Consider the following 10,874-nt stretch of genomic DNA (forward strand, 5'->3'; position numbering starts at 1 on the left):
TAATCAATTATGTTTTCAAATGAACTGAACTCAATAACATTCATTTAGTTTGGAGTTTAAAGAAAGATGTTCTACAAAATTAGCTAAGTATAACCTATCTACGGTTAGCGCGGATTATTCGCCTACCTACTCTACCTACTTTAACTACTTTGCGAATGAACCACCTTTCCTAAGCATAGATTATGAAAACATTCTTTTTGTAAAATACGTTAGAACACCATTATATGACCTCTATTCTTGTGTCCGGCAGGGCTCCACCAGATACCGTACAACAAGGTAGGTTGAGAATAGAACATAAATTATTATATCTAAGACAAGGTAATAATGATGAGCGCTGAAAAGTGCGTATTTAAACCCCTTAGCTTAGGTATTTTAGAACCTTTATCTATCTTATTTTCCCACTTTAGATTGATTTTGTATTATTTCCATTTTCAGGTACTTATCCCCAAAATAAGCTAACTCAGCTAAATAAGAGCATAATTGAAGCAATCTTGAGATGAATCAAAGAAAGAAGCAAAGTAGGAGCAAAAGGAAACAAGTGGTGGAAATTCAGCAAGTTTGATCATTCTCAGCAAATATTCGATCAATCAAAAATTCATCGATCTCAGCATTCCAAGATGGATCCAAGCACTTTTGTCCTTATCCAAAGATCCCGTAAAGTTCGATCGATCCAACTTTATTCCGATCGATCAGAAAGATTCCATCTTATCCACTTGTACCACCCTACCTACCACATTTGTCTCTTTCCCAAAAATATCTTCAAAATATCTCAATTTTGTTTTTATCCAAAAAGGCGCCGCCATAGAGGATCGATCTAGCTTAAATTCGATAGATCTCAGCCATGTTCGATCGATCTCACCACAAGTTCGATCGATCAAACTTCCCAAATCCTGAGAAACTCCAAATTCCAGCTCATTAAAAGTTGTCTCATATCCAATAATTGAAAGGAATATTTGGGATGATATTTAACCTACCTATAGAAGGAATATGAGCCATTTTTTAAGAGGAGATACTTGATAGTAGATAGACACATTTTTCCATATTCTTAGTGAGGAAGAAAAGAAATGAGGAGGCTAGAGACACAAAATTGGAGTACTTCCACCAACAAAGAAGAGGAGCAATCTCTACCATGGAGTTAGCCTTTGAGGGTTGGAGGACATCATCCATGAGTGGCTAGACATCCTCTTGGGGCTAAAGTTAGCCCTAAACATGCTTTCTACATCTTGATTTATGTATTTTTGAGGGGATTTGTATTGTGATACATGTTTTGACACTTTTATATGCATAGATCTTGTTTATTCAATGATTTGCGTGTTTTAGTGCTTTCAATTAATCATTTCATTCTATCCATATATCTATGTATGCTAGAATAGATGTTTATGTGTTTGTCTCTATTTCTTGTGTTATTGATGCATGTCTATGTGTATTAATGCTATAGATTTAGAGATTGTCAAGACATAGTGCTTAATGGAATGCTCTTGTGGTTTATTTGATGGTTCATACTCATTTTTTGATGGATTGTGCCTCTCCCTAAGTTTAATTAGTTTAATTTCATGTCATTAGCTTAATTGTAGTGTAGTTGTAGTTTAGATGTTAAATGGGTGGACAATCCATGCTTGTTGTTTGATGTTCCATACTTATGAAAGCAAGTAGAACAAACCTCTAACCTCGTGATATGCTTTGATTGTGAGCTTAAAGAAAGGATTAATGGCTTAGCTTGATATATTGTGCTATCCACCTTGTTACTTAGACAATATATGCTTAATTTGTCATCCATGCTTATTAAAACAACCACACACACACACAATGTTGCAATACATGTTTTTCCCCTCATTAATCATTCATTAAGGGTGTAGAAAAGCTATGCCTAGTGGTGATCTCTAAACCCCAAGATCTCTCTTTTATTTTCTCTCCATTACATTTAATTGCTTACTTTAGTTTAAATTGCATCTTAGAGTAATTCAACCACCAGCCAATCTTTTGATCACTCGACCTACTAACCCTAATCTCGATTCCACAACCTAGTACGACCCACCAATCCCTTGGGATGATCCCTACTTACCCTAACTATATTTTTAGAGAAAGGTAGTAGTGGCAATTTCTAAATGTAAAACTTGGCCACGTTCATTATAGCCCTACACCACTATCTTTTAGTGCACAAACTTTGGGTTTGGGGTGCGACACCACCAAGTTTTTGGTGCCGTTGTCGGGGATTGATTAAAGGCAATGTCGTATTTGTGGAATCAATTAGGAATTAGTACTCTTTTGATCATGTCTTTACTTTGTTTTCATTTTCATTTTGGTTACTTATTGTGTTGATTCTTGTTTGACTAGGTGCATTGAGTTAGAAGGTGAGCAAAGGAGCATTTCAAGCAAGTAGCTAAGCAAAAGCAAGGAAAAGGCTAAAAATCTAAAAAATTTGCAAGGCTAAAATTGAAAATTTAATTGAAGTGCTAAAGGACCCTTTGTGAGCTCTTTCTTAACTCAATCTCTAGTTAAATCGTGAGCCCATGTGGAGGCAATTTACTTTTCTTTGCATATTGTGGATAGTATAGGAGTATGGGATCATTGTATGTGGAGATTTATTGATTAATTTGTTGTGGGGGCGAAGTGTTTGTTTAGTTGATTTCATTGTCGTGTTACTTGAATTTCATGTGGTCTTAACCTACCCCATCATAACCAATGGAGGATCTAGAGGGTCATCTTAGTTATTTAGACCTAAACTTCATGGAGCATCCTCCTTTCAATCAATTTCCTCCCGGAGTTCAAGCTCTAATTCCTCCAATGATCCTTCGTGATCATTATAATCTTCATGAATACCATGCACCAACTTGTGTCATGCTTCCTAATTTTGAGGCCAATTAATATGAAATTAAGCCCGAGACCAGTCAAATGTGTTCACTATTTTATGGCTTACATGGTGAGGAGCCGTATAAACATCTCAATGAATTTCTAGAAATATGTTCCACTGTGAAGTACATGAATGTCCTGGAAGAAGTTCTTAGACTACTTCTCTTCCCTTTCACACTCAAAAACAAAGCAAAGCATTGGTTCAACACTTTGGGGGAAAATTCAATAACATCTTGGATGCAAATGCAAAATGAGTTTTTTAAAAAAAATTACGCCGTAAGCTTGACCAATGTAATGCGAGTTTCGATTAGAGAATTTTCTCAAAAAGAAGGTGATGAGCTCTGAAAAGTGCGTATTTAGACCCCTTAAGCTTAGGCTTTCTAGTACCTTTATCTATCTTACTTTACCATTTTAGATTGATTTTGTATTATTTCCATTTTCAGGCGCTTATCCCAAAAATAAGCTAACTCAGCCAAATAAGAGCTTAATTGAAGCAATTCTGGGATTAAACAAAGAAAGGAGCAAAGTGGAGAAAGAAAGAAGCAAATGAAGCCAAAGGTGGGAAGCAGCAGAGTTCGATCGATCCAAGTTCAAGGTTCGATCGATCGAACAATGATCGATTTCAGCACTTCAAGATAGATCCAAGCCTAGAACCAAGAGCATAAAGTCCTAAAAGTTCGATCGATCCAACACCATCCTTCGATCGATCGAACACTTTTATTCTTATTCAAATGATTGATCCTATCCACAGCTGTAGCACCCACTAACCACTTTTGTCCTTTTCCCATAAATATCTCCCAAAATATCTCAGATTTGTCTTTTTCTAAAAAGCTCATCCAGTTGGATCGATCCAGCCTAAGTTCGATAGATCTCAGCCAGTTCGATTGATCCAAGACCAAGGTTCGATCGATCGAACTTCCTCCAGTGCGAAGAAGTTAAATTTCCATCTCATTGAAAGTTGCCCTTTATCCAATCATTAGGGAATATTGTGTGCACGACCCTAGCTCACTTTGGGTATCATTTTAACCTACCTATATAAGGATAAGGATTGCTTTTTACAAAGGAGCCAATTTTGTTTTCATATCATCTCTTGGAGAGGAAGCTTAGAGGAAGAGGAGGCTAGAGACACCATAGGAGACTCTTCATCAACAAGGAGCAGATTTCAACCATGGAATTAGCCCTTGAGGGTTGGAGCATCATCACCATGAGTGGCTAGACATCCTCTTGGGGCTAAAGTTAGCCCCAAACATGCTTTCTATATCTTAATCTTGTGTATTATTGAGGGATTAGTGTTGTAATTAATGTTTTGACACTTTGATATATATAGATCTTATTTATTCAATGATTTATGTGGTTTAATGTTTCTAATTGATCATTTTATTCTATCCATATGTCTATATATGCTAGAATAGATGTTCATGTGCTTGTCTCTAGATTTTGTGTTATTGATGCATGTCTGTGTATATTGATGCTATAGATTTAAAGATTGTCAAAACATAGTGCTTAAAGGAATGCTCTTGTGATTTTCTTGATGGTTCATACTTATTCCTTGATGGATTGTGCCTCTCCCCTAGTTTATTTTCATGCTAGTAGTGTAGATGTAATGTAGTTGTAGTGTAGTGTTAAATGGGAAAACAATCCATGCTTGTTGTTTGATGATCCAAGCTTTTGAATGCAAGTAGCATATGTCTCTATCCTTGTGTTGTATTTGGATTATGAGCTTAATGGAAGGATTAATGACTTGTTTTGATCTATTGTGCCTTTCACATGTTGTTTAGACAATATATGCTTCATTGCTTAGATATATTGTGCCTTTCACATGATGTTTAGACAATCCATGCTTAACTAGTCATCCTTGCTTGTTGAATCAACCAAACACGCACACACCAATATTGCAACACACCATTTGCCCTCATTAATCACTTGTCAATAATATAGAAATGCATTGCTTGGTGGTGATCTCTAAACCCCAAGATCTCTCTCTCTTACTTACTCTTAATTGCATTCTTTGCTATCACTTAGTTTAATTTAGTTGCTCTCTAATCAACCTACTATCCAATTGTTTGATCACTTGACCTAGTAGACCTAATAACGATTCAACGACATTGCTCGATCCCCACAATCCCTTGGGACAATCCCTACTCGCCCTAGCTATATTTATAGTGAAAGGTAGTAGTGGCTTCTATAAATGTAAAACTCTTGGCCCTTGCCTTAATGCACACTCATCAAGCTTGATGCGGTGGGGCAGCATGACACGCAACCAGAAGGGGAGTTGTTGCATGAGGCTTGGGAGAGATTGAACGACTTGCTAAGAAAATGTCCACATCATGGAATTCCAAAATGGTAAGTCATCCAATATTTCTATGAAAGCCTATCCGACATGCATAAGGACATAGTTGATACATCATGTGGAGGCTCATATTTTGGAAAACATGAAGATGATATTTGGCACCTTTTTTAAAAAATGAGTGAAATCTTTTTGCACAAATATCACACTTCTCGGTTTGATCAAGATTATAATAAAAAGGAGAAAAATGCAAAAGTGTGTCAAATTGAAGAATCAAAGGAAATTGTAGCCGAAGTTAAGACTCTTTCTTAAAAACTTGATCAATTCTTGTTAAGTCAAAGACCGGCTATCAAATCATCTCCTCTTCATCATGTTTCTCATCCTTGTCAGCCTTACATGACATGCTCAAGTGTTCTACATACTACTTCCAATTATCCCCATGGACATGTGTTTAATGAACATTTTGAACAAGTCAATGCTACATTTGCTCATCCTTATTCAAGTGCATATGTCCCAATGTGGAATGAAAACTCAAGTCCTTATCAAGCTAAAAATTTTCAAAGCAAATACATTCCACCTCATAAAAGGAATGAAAGTTCTCAAGGATTTGTTTCTTCTTCTCATTACCAAAGAATGAATCACTTCTCACATCCTCAAATGTATGATTCCCAAGTTTGTTCTCATTATCCTCATGAACCTTCTAGCAATCCTACATTCGAAGATAAAGTTTTGGTGGCTTTGGGTAGTTTAGAAATGAACAACAATTTGTTGTTTTCTCATTCTCAATCCATATCAAAGCTTGAATCCCAAATTGGGACCATAGCTAATGCATTGAATGCGAGAGAAGTGGGTAGATTACCTAGTCAACCTAAAAGGAACCCAAAAGCTCAACATTTTATGGAAGCAAACTCCACATCGGGGTGTTCTTCCCAGGCACAAGTGCAAGCCATCACCACTTTGAGAAGTGGTAGACAAGTTGACCATAGGGTTGAATAACCAAAGGAAGATAGTGAACCGGTGCAACCAAAAGTTGTCACCCGTCCCGTTTCCAATCCTACTCCTACTTCCTTGGATGAAAATATCCCTAATCGGAATTCTCAAGCTTCTTCATCAATTTCTTTAGTTGCAAGGTCCTATGAGCCAAAAGTTCCCTTCCCTTATGCTTTAAAAGAGACTTCGCCTTTTGGGAAGCAAGAAGGAAAAATTCATGACATGATGGAAATTTTTAAGCAAGTCAACATAAATTTTCCTCTCTTGGATGTAATTAGGTAAATTCCGCCTTATGCAAAATTTTTGAAAAATATTTGCATATAAAAGAGGAAGAGCAAGGGACAAATCCCTAAAAAAGTGTTTCTCATGGAGCAAGTAAGCTCCATTATTCAACATAACACTCCACCTAAGTTCAAAGATCCCGGTGCTCCGACCATTTCTTGTGTGATTAGAAACTATAAAGTTCATAGAGCTCTTCTTAACTTAAGAGTGAGTGTTAATTTGATTCCTTACTCCGTGTATGTCCAACTAGGTTTGAATGAGTTGAAGCCAACTTCGGTAGTGCTTCAATTGGCCGATAGATCCGTCAAAACACCTAGGGGCATGGTTGAGGACATTTTCATCAAAGTTGATAAGTTCTACTACCCGATTGATTTTGTAGTTCTTGACACTGAACCGATTGCCAATCTTACTAACCACATCCCAATTATCTTGGGAAGGCCATTTCTTGCCACCGCAAATGCAACCATTAATTGTAGATCTGGTGTTATGGACCTTTCTTTTGGTAATATGATGGTCAAGCTTAATGTTTTCAATGCAAGTCGACATCCCATAGATGAAGATGAGTGTTGTCTTATAGATGTGTTGGATGATGTTGTTGATGAATCAATTCCAACCATGGTTATGAAACAACCAATTGAGGATAACCTTTCATCTCTCCTATCCAATGATCCTCTTGCTTCTTGTCTTCTTGAAATGTATGGCAATTGTGGGTTCGATGATGAAAAATCGATGAATGAAGTAAGCAATCTCATGGAATCTGTTGCAAGCTTGGATTTTCCACCTTAGAAAACTCCAATAGAACCTCTTCCTCCACTCTCTAGCACTCCAACAGTCCCATCTCTAGTCTCTCCACCAACTCTTGAGCTTAAAACTCTACCTTCCAATCTCAAGTATGCATTTCTAGGCCCAAAAGACACTCTTCCGATCATCATCTCTTTAAGTCTTAAAAAGGACGAAGAAGATGTGTTCTTAAATGTGCTTAAAGAGAACAAAGAAGCCATAGGATAGAGTATGGTGGATCTTAAGGGAATTGATCCTTCTATTTGTATGCATCGCATACTTGTGGAAGAGGATGCAAAACCTTTTAGGGATGCCCAAATGAGACTTAATCCAAACATGAAATAAGTGGTTAAGAAAGAGGTAGTTAAGCTCTTAGATGCCGATATTATTTATCCAATCTCTAATAGCAAATGGGTGAGTCCAACTCAAATAGTTCCTAAGAAATCAAGAATTACGGTGGTTGAAAATGCAAAAGGTGAGGCAATTTCTAATCGTATCGCCAATTCATGGCGCGAGTATGCATTGATTACCCAAAATTGAATGCCGCCACTAGGAAAGATCACTTCCCCTTGCCATTTGTTGATTAAATCCTAGAGAGATTGGCCGGGCAACAATTCTATTGCTTTCTTGATGGCTATTCGGGTTACAATCAAGTAGCCCTTGACTCCTTAGACCAAGAGAAAACCACATTTACTTGTCCTTTTGGCACATTTGCTTATAGACGGATGCCATTTGGTTTGTGCAATGCCCCTGCCACATTTCAAAGGTGTATGATGTCAATTTTCTCGGACATGGTGGAAGAGTATCTAGAGGCCTTTATGAACGATTTTTCTGTCTTTGGGTCTTCATTTGATGCATGCCTCAAGAATCTGAATTTGGTACTTAAAAGATGTCGTTAAACAAACCTTGTTCTTAGTTAGAAAAAGAGCCATTTCATGGTTCAAGAAGGTATTGTTTTGGGTCACGTCATCTCAAAAAGGGGGAATTGAGGTGGATAAAGCGAAAGTTGAGCTCATTTCTGAATTACCTCCACCTTCTATAGTAAGAGAAGTTCGCTCCTTTCTAGGTCATACCTGCTTTTATCGCCATTTCATCAAAGATTTTAGCAAAATTACTAGACCCTTGTGGAATCTTCTCACCAAGGAAACTCCTTTTGTCTTTGATCAAGCATGCCTTGACGCTTTCTATAAATTACCTGACATGTTATCATCCGCTCCTATTATACAACCTCCCAATTGGTCATTACCGTTTGAAATAATGTGTGATGCTTCAGATTATGCCATGGGAGCAGTCTTCAGACAAAGGGTAGGAAAGCTTCCATGTGCCATATACTATGCAAGTAAAACTTTCTCGGGAGCTCAATTGAACTACTCCACTACCGAGAAAGAGTTACTTGTCGTAGTATATGCCCTCGATAAATTTTGGTCCTCTCTCTTAGGTTTTAAGGTTGTTTTCTACTCTGATCATGCTACCTTGAGACATCTTTCGACAAAAAAGGAAACAAAACCTAGATTGATTAGATGGATTTTGCCTCTTCAGGAATTCTATTTTGAAATCAAGGATAAGAAAGGCACCGAAAATGTGGTTGCCGATCATCTTTCAAGGTTATTGATAGAACCTTCCCCTAGCCCACCTATTCATGACTCTTTTTCGGATGAACAGCTCTTTCAAATCTCCAATGGGCAAATGCCTTGGTTTGCCGATATTGTGAATTATTTGGCAATTGGCAAGCTTCCAACTTCTTGGTCAAAGAATGATAAGAATCATTTCTTTGCCAACATCCAAAATTATTATTGGGAAGACCCTATCTTGTACCGTTATTGTTCAGATTAAATTGTGAGGAGATGCATTCCGGAGAGCGAAATTCCAAGTATTCTTGTGTTTTGTCAAACTCTTGCATATGGTGGGTATTTTAGTGCAAAGAAGACCGCCTTGAAGGTTCTTCAAAATGGGCTCTTTTGGCCCACTAGCCATAGAGATGCTTACAACTTTTGTAAGTCGTATGAGAAATGTCAAAAGATAGGATCAATGTCGAGGCGAGATATGATGCCCTTGACCAATATCCTTGTTGTAGAAATCTTTAACATATGAGGCATTGATTTTATGGGTCCATTTCCTATGTCCTATGGTTTTCAATATATTCTCCTTGCCGTTGATTATGTTTCCAAGTGGGTGGAAGCATGTGCTACCAAAACAAATGGCCATTCCGTGGTTATTCAATTCATCAAATCCAATATCTTTGCTCATTTTGGTATGCCTAGGGCTATGATAAGTGACAGAGGAAAGCACTTTTGTAACCAATTCTTAAGGCATTTATTTCTTAAGTGCTCCGTTACTCATAAAGTGGCCACTCCTTACCATCCTTAAACAAGTGGGCAAGTAGAAGTGTCTAACTAGGAAATTAAGCATATTCTTGAGAAAATGGTTAATACTACCCGGAAAGATTGGTCACGGAAGTTAAATGATGCTTTGTGGGCTTACCGGATAGCATATAAGACTCCCATTGGCATGTCTCCTTATAGACTTGTATATGGAAAGCCTTGCCATCTTCCGGTTGAGTTGGAACATAAAGCCTTGTGGGCGGTTAAAAAGCTCAATAAGGCCAGAGATAACCGGTTATTACAATTGAGTGAGTTGGAAGAGTTGAGACATAATGCTTATCATAATGCCAAACTTTACAAAGAAACAACTAAAGCTTTTCATGATAAGCATATTGTGAAGAAGTCTTTCAAACCCGGTTAAAAAGTTTGGCTTTTCAACTCTAGATTGAAACTCTTTCCTGGGAAATTGAGAACTAAATGGGAAGGTCCTTATGAAGTCATCTCTATTGCACCTCATGGGGCTGTTGAAATTCAAAATTTGAAAAAGGGGGAACATTTTCAAGGTTAATGGGCAGAGATTAAAACCCTACATTGAGGGACAGGTCTTCCAAAGACATTTGGAAGCTACACATCTAATAGACCCTATGTATGAAGACATCTAGGGTTGCAATGCAAAATGGAAGAGTTTTTGCCTGTTCGATTGATCTCAATGGAAGTTCAATCAATTGAACTCCATACCTACATCCAATCACCTCTCTGTCTAATTGTTCGAAGAAAACCTGCATATTTCAGCTCTCTGTCCCATCATTCGAAGTTGTTCCTAGATCGATCATTAGTTCTTCAATCGATCCAACTTCATCTTGGATTGATCTGCAGTCTTAACACTTAGAAAAATTTTGAACCTGCATCAACCTGCATCCAAAGACCTCTCTGTCTCATTGTTCGAACATATCTACAGGTTTATGCATGTTCGATCGATCGAAAAAATTTTGAGATTGATCTGAACATCTTTGGTTTGCCCTTTTTCTTCCCTTTTTGGATTTCAAGATTATTTATTCAAAGCAGCATTACGTCTTGCTAGAGACGTTAAACTTAGCAATCATTGTTCATACTTTCTTAAATTTCATTATGTTTATTCAAAAAAAAAAAAAAAAAAAAATCTCTCTTGTGCCCTTATGTGTAGTTATGCTACTTTTCTTTTGGGCTTGATCTCATATCTCTCTTTCATCACGTGTTGTATTGCTTTAGAATGCATGATTTAATCATTCTTATCCCATTTAAGATTTGATGTGAATTTGCTAGTGTGGTTATTCAAGTAGGTTGTTGATTCCAAGTTTGGGGGAGACATCTTTCGAATTGGGTCA

The sequence above is a fragment of the Cornus florida genome, unplaced genomic scaffold (assembly GCF_030987335.1).
Source record: "Cornus florida cultivar Cherokee Brave unplaced genomic scaffold, ASM3098733v1 CherokeeBrave_3.0.0_Hap2_Chr10, whole genome shotgun sequence".
NCBI lineage: Eukaryota > Viridiplantae > Streptophyta > Magnoliopsida > Cornales > Cornaceae > Cornus > Cornus florida.